The 19,709-nt window shown below is 39.4% G+C and overlaps 1 pseudogene; it reads right to left on the minus strand.

Moving 5' to 3' along the window:
* Positions 1-2,458: 2,458 nt before the first annotated feature.
* Positions 2,459-2,835, minus strand: LOC125153638 (multifunctional methyltransferase subunit TRM112-like protein; annotated as a pseudogene).
* Between the last annotated feature and the right edge of the window lie 16,874 nt (positions 2,836-19,709).

The following is a 19,709-nucleotide window of genomic DNA, read 5'->3' on the forward strand; positions in this document are numbered from 1 at the left end:
TGTTAAGTTTTCTTTTTTTATTGCTTGGTATCTTCTACATATAGTATCATGTCATTTGTCAAAAAAAACAGTTATATTTGTTTATTTCCAATTTTAATGCCTTTTTTCTGTTATTCTTTTTTTTTTTTTTTTTGGAGGGACTTTATTTTACTATCTAGACTATCCAGTATTATGTTGAATAGATTTGTTGAAAGCAGACATTCATGCCTAATTCATGATCTTAGGGGAGAATCAGTCTTTTACCCTTCAATATGATAGAAGCTGTATATTTTTCATATATGCTCTTTATTGCATTCTTGGGTAAACCACAGGGTAAGAATATACTTGGTGTCATATGTAATTTGCTGATATGTTGGTAAATTTAATTTGATAATGTTATGTTTAAGATTTTTATATTTATGTTTATGATGGATAATGGTCTTTAGTTTTCTTTTGTTGTAATGTCTTTGCCTTTGTTATCAGGGTAGTTTTGTCTTCATAGAATGAGGTGGGGAATGCTTCCTTCTTCTCTGTATCTTGAGCAAATTTGTGAAGAATTGGTAATATTTCTTCTTTAAGTCTTTGATCATATTCACCAGTGAAGCCAAGTTGAGTTTTCTTTGTATGAAGATTTTAATTATGAATTCAATTTCTTTACTTGTTATAGGTCTATTCAGAATTTTATTTTTCTTTTTGAATGAGTTTTTGGAATTTCTTTTTAAGAATCTGTTAATTTTATCCATGTTGTCTATTTTCTTTGGTCTAAAGTTACTCATAATATTATAATTCTTTTATTTTTTGTAGAGTTAGTAATATGTACCCTCTTTTGATGTTGCTTGTTTTCTTTTTCTCTGTTCTTTTCTCAATTGGTTATGCTCAAGGTTGTCAATTTTGTTGATCTTTTCTTTAAAAAATTTTTTTTTCAACGTTTATTTATTTTTGGGACAGAGAGAGACAGAGCATGAACGGGGGAGGGGCAGAGAGAGAGGGAGACACAGACTCGGAAACAGGCTCCAGGCTCTGAGCCATCAGCCCAGAGCCCGACGCGGGGCTCGAACTCCCGGACCGCGAGATCGTGACCTGGCTGAAGTCGGACGCTTAACCGACTGCGCCACCCAGGCGCCCCTTGTTGATCTTTTCAAAGAACGAACTTTTGATTTCATTGTTTTCTGTTTCCTGTCATTTATTTTACTCTTCTTATTTTCTTAATGTAGATGTCAATTATTAATTTGAGACTTTTCTTCTTTTCTGATATAGGCATTTAATGCTGGTTCAAACTGCATTTCATAAACTTTGATGTATTGTGCTTTTGTTTTCATTCAGTTCAAAGTACTTTATAACTACCCTTGTGACTATTTCTTTGAGCCATTAATTATATGGAAGTATGTTATTTAAATTCCAAATAACTGGGTTTTTCCAGATTTCTTTCTGTCATTGATTTCTAATTTAGTTCTGTTGTGGTTAGAGAATATGCTTTGTATTTCAGTCCATTCGAGTTATTGAGCCTTGTTTTATGCCTAACATATAGACTACCTTGGAGAATGTTCCATGTCTGCTTAAAAGGAATGTGCATCCCTTAATAACTGGATAATGTGTTCTAAATATGTTAAGTTGGTTGATAGTATTGTCCAAGTCTTCTATATCATTACTGAATATCTGTGTAGTGTTTTGTCAATTACTGAGAGTTATTGAAATCTCCAGTTGTTACATTGTCTATTTCTCCATTAATTCCATCATTTTTTGATTCATGTATTTTGAGGCTTTTTAAATAATTGCATATAAACCTGTAATTGTTATATCTTTATGGTTTATATTGACCCTTTTCATCTCTAGTAATATTTCTTGTTTCAAAGTTTATTTTGTCATAGATTAATATAGCCACTCTAGCTCAATTGTTACTTAGCATTGTAAATCTTGTTCTATCCTTTACTTTCTGCCTGTTCATGTCTGAATTTAAGATGTGTTTTCCGCAGGTGGCATACCATTGGCTCTGGCTTTAAAAAAAAATTCCAATGTGATAATCTCTGCCTTTTGATTAGGATATTTAAACTATTCATGTCAATCTAATTTATTTATATGATTGTATTTATATAGGTCATTTTCCTCCTTGGTTTTTATGTCCCCTGCCTCCTTTGTTCCTGGGTTCCTCCTTTACTGCCTCCTAGTGTATTACATAAATATTTCAGGTTTCTATTTAAATTCCCTATAGACTTTGTACCATATTTTTTAGTTGTTTTCTTAGTGGTTGCTGTAACAATTCTTATATGCATCTCAATTTATCACAATCTATTTCAGATTAATACAGGCTTATTTTATTTTATTTATTTATTTTTTTGGTTTTGAACCTTTAATAGGAAAAAATATATATCGAGTTCAAGAACACTGTTTCACGTATCACTGGGTCAAGGGTTTGGGATACACATGACCTTGAATCAAGAGACACACAGTTACAGAATGAAAAACCAGCCAACTGGCACCATTAAGTCTCGGTTTCCTCCTCACTCAGCAGCACGCTGGGGATCCCACAACTGATGGGAAACAGACGTCCAGACTCTGCGCACTGCGGGGTGCCCTCCAGCACATCCACCTCCAGCAGCATGTGGTGCATCTTCCTCAGGAACTTCTCATCTTGCTCATACCCTTCAATTGGCTCTTTGGGTACCTCGACCAGGTGCAAGGTATCCGCTGCCCATAGAAGCGCTGCCCACTCCACCTTGTTATCATACATGCCACAAAGTTGGGGTTGACTCCACCGGGTTGATGCGGACCTCAGTGGCCTGGAGGCGCAGAGGGAAGCCGTGGGGCCCCACCCCCCCCCACATGCGAGCTCAACAGGTTGTGGGTGAGCAGCTTCATGTCACCAAAACATACACTCCTATCCCCTTTTTGTACTTCTCTTATTGTATACATTGCATCAATATATGTTAAAATGCAGCAATACAGTGTTATAATTATTGCTTTATGCAACGTAAACATTTTAAAACAAGATACAATAGAGAGTATACAATATATTTATTTATGTATAATTAATATAACATTAATATTTTACATTGACCTACATATTTCCTATTTCCAGTGATTTTCATTTTGTGCATTCAAATAACTGACATCATCTCCTTTTAGCCTGAAAGGCTTCCTTTATTAGTACTTGTAATATAGACCTGTTAGCAACAAATTCTCTTAATTCTCTTTGTTTATCCGGGAATGCCATTCTTTCTATTAATTTTGTGAAGGATAGTGTTGCTGAATATAAATTAGTGGTTGACAGCTTTTTCTTAAAGCATTTTAAATGTCACCCTCCTGGGGCGCCTGGGTGGCGCAGTCGGTTAAACGTCCGACTTCAGCCAGGTCACGATCTCGCGGTCCGGGAGTTCGAGCCCCGCGTCGGGCTCTGGGCTGATGGCTCAGAGCCTGGAGCCTGTTTCCGATTCTGTGTCTCCCTCTCTCTCTGCCCCTCCCCCGTTCATGCTCTGTCTCTCTCTGTCCCCCAAAAAATAAATAAACGTTGAAAAAAAAAATTAAAAAAAAAAAGTCACTCTCCTGCCTTCTGGCCTCCATAGTTTCTGATAAGAAGTTTATTGTTAATCCGTGTCGTTGGGAGGGGAGCTGCTTTTGCAGTAGCATGGGGCTGTGGCCAGGATGACCCTGTCTTCACTACCAGTGTCCTGAACTCTGCCCCAAGCCCCACAATATGATCCCAAGCTGGTGGTGGATGGGGCATGGGGGAAATAATATAAAAGTGGCCTACACATCAGACCCGCAACCAACACGACTGGGGACCAGGACCGGAGCGTCTCTGGGTTACCAGACCAGGGACACATCTCTGGCTGGCTGGACACCTGGCCTTGTCCTGGTCTCCTTGACATCATGTCATTTTTCTCCTGCTACTTTCAAAATTTTCTCTTTTTCTTTGGTTTTCTATGATCAGGCTATGATGTTTCTCAATGTGGATCTCTTCGTTTACAACATCCTTAGAGTTTGTTCAGCTTCTTAGATGTGTAGATTAGTGTTTTTATAAAAATTGGGAAGTGTTCAATCATTATTTCTTAAAAAGAAAATCTGCCTCCTTCTGTCTCCCATTGTATGTATGTTGGTATGCCTGATGTTTTACAATGTATTTCTTTTTCTTCTTCTTCAATATTTTTTTTCCCTATTTTTCAGACTGGATAATTTCTACTGATCTATCAAGTTCACTTATTCTTCCTTCTACATTCTGTGGGGTTATATAAATATATAATGACATATATCCATCATTATAGTATCACACAAAACAGTTTCTGTGCCTTAAAAATTCTGTGCTCCTCCTATTCACCCCTCCCACCTCCCCACCCCTGGCAACCACTGATCTTTTTACTGTCTCTACAGTTTTGCATTTTCCTGAGTGTTATATAGTTGGAATCATACAGTATGTAGACTTTTCAGATTGGTTTCTTTCCCTTGGTGATTGCATTAAGATTTCTCCCTATCTTTTCATGGCTTCATAGTTCATTGTTTTAGTGCTGGATAATATTCCAGTGTCTGGGTTTGTCGTTTATTTATCCATTAATCTACTGAAGGATAATATGGCTGATTCCAATTTTTGGCAACTGTGAAGAAAACTTTTATAAACATCTATGTGCATGTTTTTATGTGGATATGTTTTCAAGTCCTTTAGGTTAATACCAAGGAGCAAGATTGATGCATCATAAAGTAAGAATATGTTTAGTTTTGTGAGAAATTGCCAAACTATCTTCCAAAACGGCCGTACCATCTTGCGTTCTCATCAGCACTGAATGAGAGTTCCCGTTGCTCTACATCCTTGCCAGCGCTGGGCATTGTCAGTGTTTCAGATTTTTTCCATTCTAGTAAGTGTATAGTGGTATTTCATTGTTGTTTTAATCTGCATTGTCCTGATGACATATGATGGGGAGCATATTTTCATGGACTTATTTGCCATCTGTATATATTCTTTGTTAAGCATTTTGGTCTATTTTTAAATTGGATTATTTATTTTCTGGATAGAATTTAACTTAGCTATGGAGGAAAGAGAAGCTTCCCTGAGAAAGCCATAACTCAAAAGAAGAAACTTGAATGATGAGTCAGAGTTGGATAGGTCAAGAGTTAAGAAGTGGGAAAGAAAGAAAAATATATAGACAAAAGGAAATAACTCCAATACAAGGAGTGAAGAGGAACAGTCGCTACATATGAAAAAGACTGGAGGGTAATCAAGTAAAGAGGACAGTGACGCCTAAAGTATACGGGATCAAGAGTTCTCTAAGATTATTTGAGACCTGAGATATTTTTCCTAAAATAATAACCAAAATGAAAAGTCCTAAACAGCTGTAAGTGGTGGATAAGTAGGTTACATGAAAGATCTCTCTGGTTGCAGAATAGTGAATGGATTTAGGTGCAGGACACAAGATTGGTTGCTAGGAAGCCAGATTTGAGGCTATTATAGGAGTCTAGTTAAAAGATAATTGTGCCTTTGACAGGGTGGGAGTAGTGGGGGTGAAAAGAGATATACAGACATGACAAATGCTCAACGTGTTGAATCAACATAACTAGGTATTTGAGTGTATGCAAGAGAGAGAGAAAAGGAAAAAATAGCTTTGGGATTTCTGGTTTGAGCAGCAGAATAGATTATGGTGCCATTTACTGAGTTAGGGAATAATGGCACAGGAACACGACTGGGAACGGAGGGGAGAAACATTGTGAGGTCAGGTCTAGCCATATCCAGGGAATCAAATATGTGGATCTGGATGGAGCTCGTGGGAAAGGAGATTTAAGAGATATGGATTCGGGAGTTGTTGACATATTCATGGTAGTGGAAGCTCGGCGAGAAGACGGAGTTGCCCACAGAAGCTGTGTAGATGGCATCAACAAGAAAGACAGAGTCTAGAAGACTGCCCAACTTTAGGCTGGATAAAAGGTGGGACCAGAAAAGGAGAATGAGTAAACCTACTTAGAAAAGGTGGATAAGGAAACTAGGAAAGTTTGACACCTTTGAAACCAAGGAAAAGGATATTTCTCAAAAAGAATACACAGTGGTATCCAGTGTGGCAGGGAGGTCAAGCAAAATGAAGGCTGGAAAGTGTCCTTTGGATTTACTTACAAGAAAACATTGGTTTTTCTTGGTGAGAGAAGTTTCTCAGCGATAGAAGTGGAATGAATGGAAATCACAATGAGTTGGGTGAGGATTAAGTTGGAGGTAAAGAAAAGAAGGTTATGAGAATAGACTGCTCTTTCAGGAAGTTTGACTATTACCCTAACTTCTGGATTGGCTAATCCAAAGGCCACTTTTCAGTTCTTTATTTTTCTTTGAAAACCTGATCCTTGTATGTCTTGGTAAGGGTGTTTATTTGTCAATTTGGGTTATCTTATTCTCAAAAATTAAAAATGCTTAGTTTGTATAAATTCTCTCCAACCATGCTTTTGAATATTTCTTTAATCTACTCGCTCTGTCTTTTGCTGCCCAACATCCACTCATTAACTGAATATTTGTAATCTATCCAATTTATCTGCCAACTTTGCTAATATTTTCATTTTCATTCAATATTATTTTAATAATCGACTTTTAAAAATTCTGTGTTCCTCAAGATTATTCTGTGTGTAATTTAATCAAGTTTGACAACACAAATCTTTACCATTTTTCATACCACTGTTTTCTTTTTTTGATCACAATCTTTTATACTGGTTGTTGCTTTATGTCAGATTGTTCTTATTTCAAGGAAAATATATCCCTGTATCTTATAGAAATAAGACGTGGATCCTCTTTGAACTCTTCTTCATTTCATGAAGTTTAGCAGAAGATCATTTATCCAGGAGTCTACATGTAAGAGTGTATGATGGAATTATTATATGCTTGCTATATCCTTATATTTTTGAATTTTTTTAATGTATACTTACTTTTGAGAGAAAGAGAGATAGAATGTGAGCAGGGGAGGGACAGAGAGAGAAGGAGACACAGAATGTGAAACAGGCTCCAGGCTCTGAGCTGTCAGCACAGAGCCCGATGTGGGGCTTGAACCCATGGACTATGAGATCATGACCTGAGCTGAAGTCGGAAGCTTGACCGACTGAGCCACCCACGCGCCCCTCTGTCCTTATATTTTTGAAAGAAAAAGCATGGTCTGCTTTTCAAAATCATTTATTATAATAACAGAAGAATGATTTCCTGATGATGGGGAGCTCCACTGAGCTGGGTCTGTGATGGTAAGACTGGTAATGGATGGATGAAGAATACCTTTATCCAATGCTATTTTATACTGTGAAAAGCTCATACATTTCATGGGACCAATGTCATTTATTACGGAGCAGGAGATGGCGCATATGTAGAGGCCGAAAAAGAAGCCCGGAAAAGAAAAGCAGAGGAAGGCAAAGCGGATGACGGATCTTTCCCTCAAGGCTGCGCCACCATTCGGTCTTTCGGCTTCTGTGCGGCTGTGACGTTAAATCCTGTTGATAAGGGACCCTTGTACATCCCTCTCTTCAGATCAACATGGATTTCCTGGAAAATAAAAACTTCATTAAAAAAAGGAATTTGTCATCTTTATGTATGTGTCACTTTTTAAGGAAACAAGTGTAAAGCAAATTCTTTCTGTGTGTGAGAATTGACCAGTAAATGTATTTGCTGTGTTTCCATTATGAAATATTTAGATGTATGTTATGTTTTTCCGTTTTCATGGTGCACACGTTGACCCCAAATGTTTCTCGTGGGTGCAAAGTGGTGATTTGTGTTAAACACATTCTTCAGTTACATCGCATGAAATATTTATGTTTCACTCTTCCGGGATATATCTCTCTCTAAAACGAATTTATTTTTTACTATGTCATAGGTCCCACACAATATTCTAAAATATCTTTTGAAAAAAAAAATCATTGTGTTTGTTTGTAGCTAAGTAATCTAAATCTGGAAATAACATTTTGTTCTGTAACAGGTCAAATCGCGGACATTCTGGCTAAATGATCTTCCTTTTGTAAAACGGTTTTATGGAAAATTCTTCTTTGAAACTTTCTTGAGCCTTACTCCTTTCTCTGGAGCTTCGGAACATTTTATGATCTCTCTTGATTTCTTCTGTCATCTCCAGGTGGACTGTGCTATTTTTGGTGTGGTAAGGGACAGGAAGAGCAATTGATTCCCGCCACAATAGCTGACATCACCAGTCAACATTCAGAAATTGTCAGACAAGTAATTTAATCATCTTATTATCCAATTTTTTTTTTTTCACACAGCACAGCTTTTAAGAGAGGTGAGTCAATGTAGATGGTTTCATGTTTGCAGTGTTGCAGGGATAAAGTTGGAAAAGGATGGCAAGATGATCCTGTACTCAGTTGCTCTCAAGCTTATAGGCTCAATATACCCATCTTACTCATCCAGAAGGGAGTTTATTATCGGTCAGCTGCAAACACACCTCTCGAACTACATCTTGCTTCTCTCCACCTCCCTCTTTCATTTACATGTACATTCACTATGAGATGCACAGGCTCGGTGTTTCTCGGAGACATGATCTGACATATTTGTTTAATTCTGATTCAGTAATTCTCTTCCGGTTATTAGAACATTACGTTCTCAGTGATCCCATACATTTCTTGCCACATACAGAACCTCATACTACAGCCACTCTCCAGATGTGATATTTAGCCAGACAAAAATGGTTTTCTTACTGAATGTACTGTTTTTCAGTCCTGATACTCCACACTGATTTTTATTTTCTGCCTATTCCTTGAATATACAGTAACCTATCAATACCCAGCGCTGGAGAACAATTAGTATTGTTCTCAATTCTCTCACTCCATAAGGATGTACAATGGATGCTGGTTGGTATTCTCTCCCATATCTGAGGTTGATGGTGGGTTTGTGTGTAGTGTGTCCAAGCTGTTACTGGTGCATAACAACAGTTTAATAAGATTTCCCAAATATCCAAATTGTCTGGGCAAAATTAATGACCTTTGTAAGTTGTGTTGTGTTTTACGAAAAGGAAGAACTGTGAGGCCAATGTTTTTAAAAAACCGAGCGTGAGATTATTGAAGCCCTAGATCAAAGAAGGAGGAAGGAAGTATCAGAGGAGAGAATTTTGCCCCTTTGATTGTTTAACTGCCAAATACAGGAATGGCCAGGGCTATTCTGGCCGCTGTCAAAGATGGTGGAAGGACTGGATTCGTTATTTTGCAGACATTATAGAATGTCTGTTATGTGCTGGTTCCTGTGCACAGCAGGAGTGACCCCCTATGTGCACACTGCCCACAGGAATTTTACTGCCTGGTGAGTGAGTGGGCAATGGGGTGAAAAGCAGACACACCAACAGATAATTGTGGCACAGAGTAGTAAGAGCTGTCCGCTAGGTTTTTACAAAACGCTATGGCATACACCAATTGTTCACAGTAGCATTATTCACAATAGCCAACAAGTGGAAACAGCCCCACTGTCCAACAACGGATGGATGGAACAAAATGGAGATTACTTGGCAATGAAACACAATTAAGTACTAATACACGCTACAACATGGATGAACCTTAAAAACATTACGCTAAGTAAAAGGGGTCAGATGCAAAGGACCACATATTGTATGACTCCATTTATGTGAAATGTTGAGAATAGGCAGATTTATAGAGACAAAGCGGATTAGTGGTTGCCTCCTGTGGGGAAGGATGGGGGCGCCATGGCTTAGGAGAGCAGGTTTCTTTTTGGAGTAATGAAAATTTTCTTATATTGATTGTGGTGATGGATGCACAAGTCAGTATACTAAATACTATTGGGCTATACACTCTAAGTAGGTGAATTGTATGGCATGTGAATGATACCTCAATACAGTAGCTGAAAAATGTTAGAGGAGCAAGGAAAATACCTGGGTTGCTGCCAAAGTCATGGGGGTGGGAACTTGGGAACCAACATTTAGAGGGCGCATAATCATGACAGCCTGGGAGGTGAGCACCATCACCCCCATTTTCAGAGATGGATGTCACTTGTCCTGGTTACAGAGCAGAGCCAGGACATGGACCCCAGTCTGTAGGTCTCCAGTCAGCACCGTCTCTTACTTCACAGAGGAAGTGATATTTACTTTCCTCCTTGAAGTACCAGCAGGGGCGCACAAGGCAGAGAGGTCCCAGAGAGGCATTCACGTGGAGAGAAGCACACGATCAGGGGTCCTGGCAGAAAGCAGGTGGCACGTGCCATATGGATAGTTTGAGGAGAGGTCAATATAGTGACCGCTTAGGGTAGGAGCAGAGTTTATGGGAATCAAACTGGGAACAGTGACAACCCAGGGCATTACCATCCCAGGCCTGAAGGGGGACAGGGAGGAAGCCATTAAGAGAACACAGCTGGGCAGCTGTGTACATGGGGCTGGTTCCTGGAGAGGAGCACAACAACAGCAACCTGGCATGGGGGGAGCCCAGGGAATAACTTCCCTGACCCCTTCTCCTCCTTCCCTCTGATCTCTGCTGGTCCCTATCACTGGCTGCACCTAAAAAGAAGCCAGATGGCAAGAGAACCCATTGATGTAATTCACACACGTCTTCCTCATAGGGGCAGAGAAAGGCGTGTAACGTAAAACTAGAGGGCAGCACAGGTATGGAGAAGTAATGTTAATGGCATGTTCTAGGAATGGTAATTACTTCAAAACTATTTGTTTGTTTTTCTAAATTTTTATTTAATCATTAAAAAATTTATGTATAATTAATATACAGTGTTATATTCCTTTCAGGTGTATAAGTAAACAATTCTATACATTACTCAGTGCTCATCACAATAAGTGTACTCTTTTTTTTAATTTATTTTTATTTTTTTAAATGTTCATTTATTTTATTTTTTAATTTTTAAAATTTACATCCAAATTAGTTAGCATATAGTGCAACAATTATTTTAGGAGTAGATTCCTTCGTGACCCTTACCCATTTAGCCTATCCCCCCTCCCACAACCCCTCCAGCAACCCTCAGTTTGTTCTCCATGAGTCTCTTCTGTTTTGTCCCCCTCCCTGTTTTTATGTTATTTTTGTTTCCCTTCCCTTATGTTCATCCGTTTTGTCTCTTACAGTCCTCATATCAGTGAAGTCATATGAGTTTTATCTTCCTCTGACTAATTTCACTTAGCATAATCCCCTCCAGTTCCATCCGCATAGTTGCAAATGGCAAGATTTCATTCTTTTTGATTGCCGAGTAATACTCCATTGTATATATATATACACCACATTTTCTTTATCCATTCATCCATTGATGGACATTTGGGCTCTTTCCATACTTTGGCTGTTGTTGATTGTGCTGCTATAAACATGGGGGTGCATGTGTCCCTTTGAAACAGCACACCTGCATCCCGTGGATAAATGCCTAGTAGTGCAATTGCTGGGTCGTAGGGTAGTTCTATTTTTAGTTTTTTGAGGAGCCTCCATACTGTTTTCCAGAGTGGCTGCACCAGCTTGCAATCCCACAAAACTGTTTATTTTAATCATTAATTCCTTAAAAAATTTTTTTCCTTATTTTTGCTGATTCCAGCAGCTTGCTATTCATTCTATTTTTTCATTCTGTTTTCTCCTCCTTGTTAATTTGGGTGTTCTAGTGAACTTTCCTGTTTTGTTTTGTTTCCTTTTCTTGAGTTCATAAGACATCTATATGTTATTATTTGCTAACAAGATTCCAATGATGATTTTCTCAAGAAAGGCACACTATTTCCCCAACATGGTGTTCTGCTCCCTGATCCCAATCCTGAGGGAGATGAAACCCCTAGAATGTTCCCTTTACCACTTTCCTCCTCATCACCCCCTCCCCACTCCTTAAGGTGAGATCTTTGGGATATTTCACTTCCTTTCTTTTTTTTTTGTTTTAAAGTTTATTTATTTTGAGAGAGAGAGAGAGAGAGCACAGGTGGGGCAGAGAGAGAGAGAGAGAGGGAGAGAGAGAGAATCCCAAGAAGGATCTGCACTGTCAGCATGGAGCCTGATGCAGGGCTTGAGCTCATGAACTGTGAGATCATGACCTGAGCTGAAACCAAGAGTCAGACGGACACTTAACTGACTGAAGCCACTCAGGCACCCATCTCTCTCTGTCCATTTCTTACTCCTAGGTTTGCTTGGGATTCTCTAGGACTTCAGTTCTGGGTTATTATGAGAATCCCCTCTGTCATATGTCCCTTCTGCTTCCAAAGGACTTGAGTAGCATTTACATCACACAGTGCCCAATCGTCCATTACTATCCACTTACCTTTACCTATCTGTGTTGTAGTCACTGTTCATCACTGTTTTCTCTCTTCTCCATCTTCCTCTATCTTAAAGTCTCTAATAAAATTCTTCCCTTTGAAAGCCTTTGATTGTTTTCCTCAGGTGGGAGTTGTGGGTGGTGTACTCTCTAAATTCTCACATGTCCATGAATCTCCTTTCACCTTGACCAGTGACTGTCATCTTGACTGGGCAGAGGAGTCCAGGTTGATTTCTGCTTGGTCATTGGCAAATGTTATTCCATCAACTTCTAGCGCCCAGTGTTGCTGATAGTAAGTCAGATAACAATTGTATGCTTTCCCTTTTGCAGATAATTTGTTCTTTCTGTCTGGGAGCTTATCAGATTTTTTATTTTAATTTCATTCAGGAATTTTACCAAGACATACCCACATGAGTGTTTTTCTTCATCAATCAAGTCTAGAACTCTGGGAGTCCTTTTAATCTCCAGACTCTGGAGCTTAGGAAGGATTTTCTTTTATTACCCACTTTTATTTATTATTACTTATTTATTTTTATTCAAGTATAATTAACACACAGTGTTATATTGATTTCAGGTCTACAATGTAATGATTCAACAATTCTATACATTACTCAGTGCTCATCATGATAAGTTTACTCTTCATCCCCTTTACCAATTTCACCCATCTACCCACCAACCTTCCCTCTGGTAACCACCAGTTTGTTCTCTCTATTTAAGAGTCTGTTTTTTGTTTGTCTCTTTCTTAATTTTCTTTTTTTTATTATTTTATTTTAATTCCAGTGTAGTTAGCACACAGTGTTATATTAGTTTTAGGTGTACAATATAGTGATTCAACAATTCCCTACGTCACCCAGTGCTCATCAGGACAAGTGACCTCCTTCATCCCCATCACATGTTTCCCCCATCCCTGCACCTACCTCCATCCTGGTAACCATCAGTTTGTTCTCTATAGTTGAGTCTGTTTCATGGTTTGTCTCTCTCTCTCTCTTTTTTCCTTTGATAATTTTTTTTGTTAAATTCCACATATAAGTGAAATCATATGGTATTTTTCTTTCTCTGACTTATTTCACTTAGTGTAATACTCTGACTCCATCCACGTCATTGCAAATGGCGAGATTTCATTCTTTTGTATGACTGAATAATATTCTATTGTATGTATGTATACCACATCTTTATCCATTCACCTACCAATGAACGCTTGGACTGTTCCTCTATCTTTGCTATTGTAAATAATCCTGCACAAAACATAGGGGCATATAGATCGTTTATTACACACCTTAAAATTATTGCCTTTTGTCTTGGAATTCATATTATTGCTCATAGTATGTCTCCTAGACCTAGCTCCAGGTCTCAACTTTCCTCTCATTTGCCCATTTCTTTGCTTGCCCTATGCAGTGAGAGGTTTTTTTCCACGTGTTTTCCAGTCATCAGTTGGTATCACGTCAAAGACTAGCCTCTCTTCAATTCATCCACTGAGTTGGTCAATGGTAGAGCTGCCAGATGAAATACAGACCCGCCAGTTAAATTTCATCTCAGAGTGAATATTTTTTAAGTATATTGGAATATAGCATCTGAAGGATATACTACAATTATTTATTGTTTATATGAAATTCAGATTTAATGGAGCCTCTTGAAGTTTTCCTTATATATGCTAAATCTGGGAACCCTATTCAATGGAGAAATCATTTTTTTCTCAGGTCCAGACATTCTTTTTGTGTGCTGCATTCGAATCTCCTGAACTGTCCTTGTTATTTGCTTGTTTGGGTTGCCCTCTTTTGCTTCTAGAAGCTTCATTTCACTGGCCAAATGTTTTATTTGCTCATATTGGTCTTCCTCTCTCTAGCTGCTGGCTTTCCTTTAATACATTATTTTAAAAACAGTCATAGACCTGCTTGTTACAGCTCTCCAAATAGAGGCTGATCTCTGGTGGAAGATAAAGGGATTTCTACTGCAGTGCAGGGATGCTGTATGTGACAGAAGATGGGGAGGAGTCCCTTGCTGAGGGACTGGGAAAGAGCATCTTGGTGCCAAGATGTTTCTGCTCTTCTAGCTTCAAAGATGCAGAGGATTGAGCCCACCTGTTCAGTATCTCCATGGCTGTTAAGGGGGCCCTGGATACCAGATATAATTGTACAGGACTGATGCTGGCTGTCACCTCAGGAGTCACTGTATCCCCATGGCCCATACTCTTTCTGTCACTTATAATCCCTGCCTCAAGGTTCTCAGATGTTGGCCTTATGGCTCTTGCTCTGCTTAGAATGAGAAAACTCTACAGAATCTCTGCGCACTGGAACCCATTCCCTCCCCCCTCCCTTGTCTGTACATGCAAGAAGCTGGCCATATAAAGAGAGGAACAAGATAGTAGTGGAAAGGGGAGATGGGTGTTGGATGCATTGAAAGACCTAAAAGATGCATATTGGTACAGAAAATAACTATCAGATTGGGTGTGGGTAAAAGACCAATGATTTTTTTTAAATATTAAAACTTAAAAGGGTTCTGTTCTCAGAAAGTGTCACAATTGTCTTTAAGTTTTCACTCCATTTTAAAGAAACCCAGGCTGAAAATGAGAGAGGAGGCATAGAGGTGTGGTTTAAGCAAGAAAGATAACAGAGGACTCTTATCCTGTGCTGTCCAACACAGCCACATGCGTAGCTGTAGCCACATGCATTAGTACAGATATAGAGCATTTTGATCTTCTCAGGGAGTTCTGGTTTTGCTTATTAGTGTATCCTTGGTACCTAGCAAATAATAGGACATCAATAAATACTGGTTGTATGGAAGATTAAGTGAAAAAGTTAAGAGCTTCATGATCACAGGTGTGCATCCAATGGGTTTTATTCCTTCAAGGAATGAGGGATGGGTCCCCAGAGACAAGAGCATATTTCATTCACATTTATGCATTTGACCCCAAAAATGTCACCGGATTTTGCCACCTATCTACAGTGGTGTTTGGAAAAGGCTATAGACTCATAAGTAGCCAGCCTTTTCTTTTTCTTATCAAAGTATTGGGAATAGCGTGTGCTAATTTAAGTGGGCTGCATGGGGAAGAAATAGCACTGCAAAAGAAAAAAACCCTCGATATTACTTAATCTCAAATGATAACCAATAATTGCACAAGGAATATTAAGGATCTTAAAAATATAAGCAGTCTTTTACATTTCCTTTGACAGCTTAAATGTATGCCCTACCAATTAGAAAAGGGTATAAAGTTCATTTTCAAGGACTTGAAATGAAAAGGCAAATGGCAAAGCATATTGCACGACCAGCGGCTGTGAATAACTGGTTATCCCAGGGCTCTCCATGCCTTTGTGAAATAAATATCAATAAGGAAACTTCTTCTTACATAAATAAACTGAAGGAAATATCTTGATTTGTAGAACTGATAGAATTTCAAAACAGGAAAGTCTTCAAAGCAGATGCAATAAAAAAAGAAAAAAAACCACAAAATATTTCTTCCCAAGGCAACATTCCTTCTCTAGATACAGGTGGGCAGTCTCTTTGTTGACCTTTCCCCTTGTTCTGAAAGCTTTAGTGGTGACTTGGGCACCATTTGTTTCATCCTGGTCTTGAATAAATGCAGTGGCCTGAGTGTCAGTCCCTAAATAAAACTCTGTATTTACAAATTTTCCACCTTGAGAATGAAATACGCATCTCAAGTACAAGAAGAAAAGGACATGACAGCTTTGCATTTTTCTAATTTGTGGAGACAAAGGAATCTTCATAACAGCAGCTATAGGTTTGCTCTTCAAAATCCTTGTACTTTGTCTATATACTGTCTCCTTTCCAGAATCTTGGGGCATCTGAAAGACTCAAAAGCTATGTAAATGCAATATGTTAGTTGTTGGAAACAGAGTAATTCCTTGTCTTTCCCTTGTCTTCTTATTGTTGGGTTGACAATATTTGTAAAGTTGGCCACATTAAAACAGATGTGGAGTAGAAACAATTGTAGTATGATAGTTAAGCCTTCCAGCTTTGTGCAGGACCACACTCTCTTGTCTCTTTTCCTGATCTTCTTTGCTTTGCTTTGTTTCCTTTGACACAGCTGATGGCAACTTATTCCCTCTTCCTGACGGAGAAGAGCCTGTGCAGGAGTGTTGGAGTCTCTTCCAATGGCCATCTTTTTGGGTCCTCAAGTAGAGTTACTTTGAGACCTTGGTGCAGGGTCAACATTTTTGAGGAGAGGAATGATTTAGTAACCGCAGAAACACAGGTTGCCTTATCTAGGAAGCTATCCTTCTTCTTCCTCTCTCACAGTATTATAAACCATTCTCTTTTGTGTGGCACTGCTGTACTCAATGAGATTTCTGCACCAGCACTCACCACACTTGGCTGCAGTTAACTGTTTTCCTGATCTCTCCTCCCCTGACACTTAACTTGATTGTGAGCTCCCTGAGAACAGTCTTAAGAAATATTATCATCACCATAATCATCTCTAACATTTATAGATCGTTGACTATATATCAAGACCTGTGATAAGTGTATTACTGTCTAATTTAAATTTTACAATAATCTTACAGAAGAGTAAACTGAGTCCCAGGGAGGGTAAATGACTTGTGCAAATTGGTAAGTGGCAGAGCCAGGATTAGAACCCAGATATATCTGATTCTGGGACCTGAATTCTGGGATCTGCTTTCTCAAGACTTATTCCTGTTCGGATATCTAGCCACTAATAGAGATCATAGCCCAAAGCAGTACTTGGCCAACATTTATTAAACAGGTGAATGAGAGTGTGGTGAATTAGAAAGACCAGCCCAGGCAACAGAATAAACACAAGCAGGGCTGCTCTTGGCCAAGCATGGAAGGAGGCCAATGTTTTCTTCCCCCGCCCCCACCTTAAAGGATGTCTCCTAATATTCTAATGGACTACCATAGCCTTTCCATTTTCCCTTCTAGTCACACTTATTTTTATAGAGGATGGGATCAATTTATGGATGTGGTCAAGATCCAGGAGTAATGGCATTGTAATGGAATATCAAATTTTAAGGAGATATAAGAATAAAAACCTGCTTTATGCAGCCCTGTTAGATTCAAGTCTATAGGGGGTTCATGGGGTTTAAAGACCCGCAAATCTACTCAATTTCGATGGTTAACAGCCTGGTTTCTCCTAATTGTGCCTCTCTTCGACTGTGTTCTTTTGGTACTATTGGTTTGCCAGTGAATGGCCTGGGTGCAAGCCCCCAAAGATGAGTGAAAGATGAACAATTCATCCAATCATTGGGATTTGCTAGCATACTAAAATTAGCTAAATTAATGGTCAACCAGATGTTTTGGCTTTGGCCAGCAAGACAAAGGCAATTTCTGTATACAAACTGCTTAGGAATCTTCTTCATGGAGTCCCGAGGGAGTGCATCATGGCAGGCCAGTCTTCACCCAACTCCATCACAGGAGGCCAAAGATGCATCTAACAGCCCATGCTTTCTTGTTTTTTGTTTTTGTTTGTTTGTTGTTTGTTTGTTTTAGATCTGAAGCCATTGTCAGGTGGTGTTTCCTAGCATTCAGGAGCTAATGGGACAAAATGACAAGTGAAAATCATGTTCAGTAGATCAGTTGTTGCCAAGTGAAGGCCATCTTACCCCAAGGGGACATTTGCAATGTTGAGGGACAGTTTTGGTTGTTGAAACCAGGGAGAATACTACTGGCATCCAGTGGAAAGAGGCCAGGGATGCTGCTAAAAATTCTACAGTGCCCAGGACAGCCCCTCATAACAAATAATTATCTCGACTCAATGTCAGTCGTGCTGAGTTTGAGAAACCCTGCGGTAGAGAGGTCAAAACCAGGAAGCAAAAACCTTCCACTGATGAAAAAGGGTGATTATGGGGCTAAGAGTAAGAAGCCAAGCCAAACAGTCAGAACACAGGTAGATTCTGAAGTATTAGAAGCAAAGATCAAAAAGAAGGAGCAAAATGAAAGAAAGCAAGAAGATTGCAGTGGACTATTTTGCAATGCCTGAGGTTCTTTGAACTTGTGTAGTGTGGGAGTGGGCTTGCTCAATTTCTAGGCATGGATTTGGAGTACATGCATTAGTAATAGCAGGTGAGCAGTGCTCCAGGAATGCAGTTGACCACTGGATGGATCCTAACCAGACTAGTGGTCTGGAAGGATTTTCACAAGACATGAGCCGCTACAGCCATTAATTAGTCATCACCATATGTTGGCACCACACAGATTCACCAATTCAAAGCATTTGAATGACCTGATTTAATTTCTGTGTGTTTTCATTTCTTCTTTAAAGCGTCATTTCAGTGGACCATAGGAGAAAGTGAATTCATTGATGATGTTTGTCTTGAAATGTCTTGATAGGATCGTGATGCAGTATGGTAGAAAAAAAAATTTCTCCCAAAAAAATCACACACACACACACACACACACACACACACACACACACACACACAGTTTCTGCCGTTGGCGGGAAGAACAACATGAATATCAGGGGTGAATGACTCTCTGATGGAGTACAATACTTTGATGAGACTGTGTGGTTCAGAAAGATGAGCCTCTGTTGTGTGGTTTTTTCTTCCAACTTCCACACAAAGCATAGACTTGTGAGGGTGAGTTGAAGAGGCTTCTCTCACTAAGATAATAAGGATTTTAGTGTTGATGGGTAGCCTAACAAGGAGGGTCTCAGTAATGTGAGAAGAGGGCCCCAGTAATATGACAGGAGGCAGCACCCTAGGTAAAATTGTGGCAGGAGAAACTGACTGTGGAGGAGGAATTATGAAGAACTATATAAAATTGGTGCAGTTTTAGGGGTTTTAAAGAAACCACTTCTGTTATCCCTAAATGCTCCCATAAAAGTTAACCACACCCAATAGCTTTGGATAGTGTTGTGTGGAGGGAGGGGGAAGGAAGGAAGAATTGTGTCAGAGGAAGCAGAGAAAAGAGACGACCTGTAGAAATATAAACCTTACTCCAATTACTCCCCCTCTCCATTTTCAGACCCAGGAAGAGTCCTAGGACTTCTGCTAGTTCTGAGATGGTGGCTTGAACCATGTTATTTGGATAATAAAAGAAAATGTGCCTGCAGCAAGTCAGAGTAGTAGGGACCTCTGGTTTACATAGCTGAGTCAATGACAATTGTCAAGCAGTGATGGCAAAGTGGGTCCTGCCTTTCCATGAGTCTCCTTGGGAAAGTGTTACCTACACAGATATCTAGAAACTTTCTTATGGCTTTCTCAAGGTCTTTTGGTGAATGTGCAGCCTGAAGCTTTTCCCAGGATCTGGAGTCTAATTCTTTCTTGCCCAACATGGCTATAGGAAAGAGAGGAAGAGAGATGTGATAGGAGATGGCTCTGAGGTGGGATGGCTGGGGGTTGCTTGAGTTGGAGCCCAGTGATACCAGAGATCTGCTGGAATCACTTTCTTCAGAAGATGGATGAACTCTACATCATCTTCCAGAGCCTTTCCCCTGAAGATCTCGGTTTTGCTGCATTGCAAGGATCATGTCTGCTGTGCCTCCTTGCAGTTCTGGGAGTGCCCAGCTGCCAAACCCAGCGCAAGGGACTGTTGAAGAGGCTGTTTGCCAAAGACGAAGAATTAGAGATGCCAAGGCATTTGCTGCAGTCAC

This window comes from Prionailurus viverrinus, chromosome E2 (genome assembly GCF_022837055.1).
Source record: "Prionailurus viverrinus isolate Anna chromosome E2, UM_Priviv_1.0, whole genome shotgun sequence".
Taxonomy (NCBI): domain Eukaryota; kingdom Metazoa; phylum Chordata; class Mammalia; order Carnivora; family Felidae; genus Prionailurus; species Prionailurus viverrinus.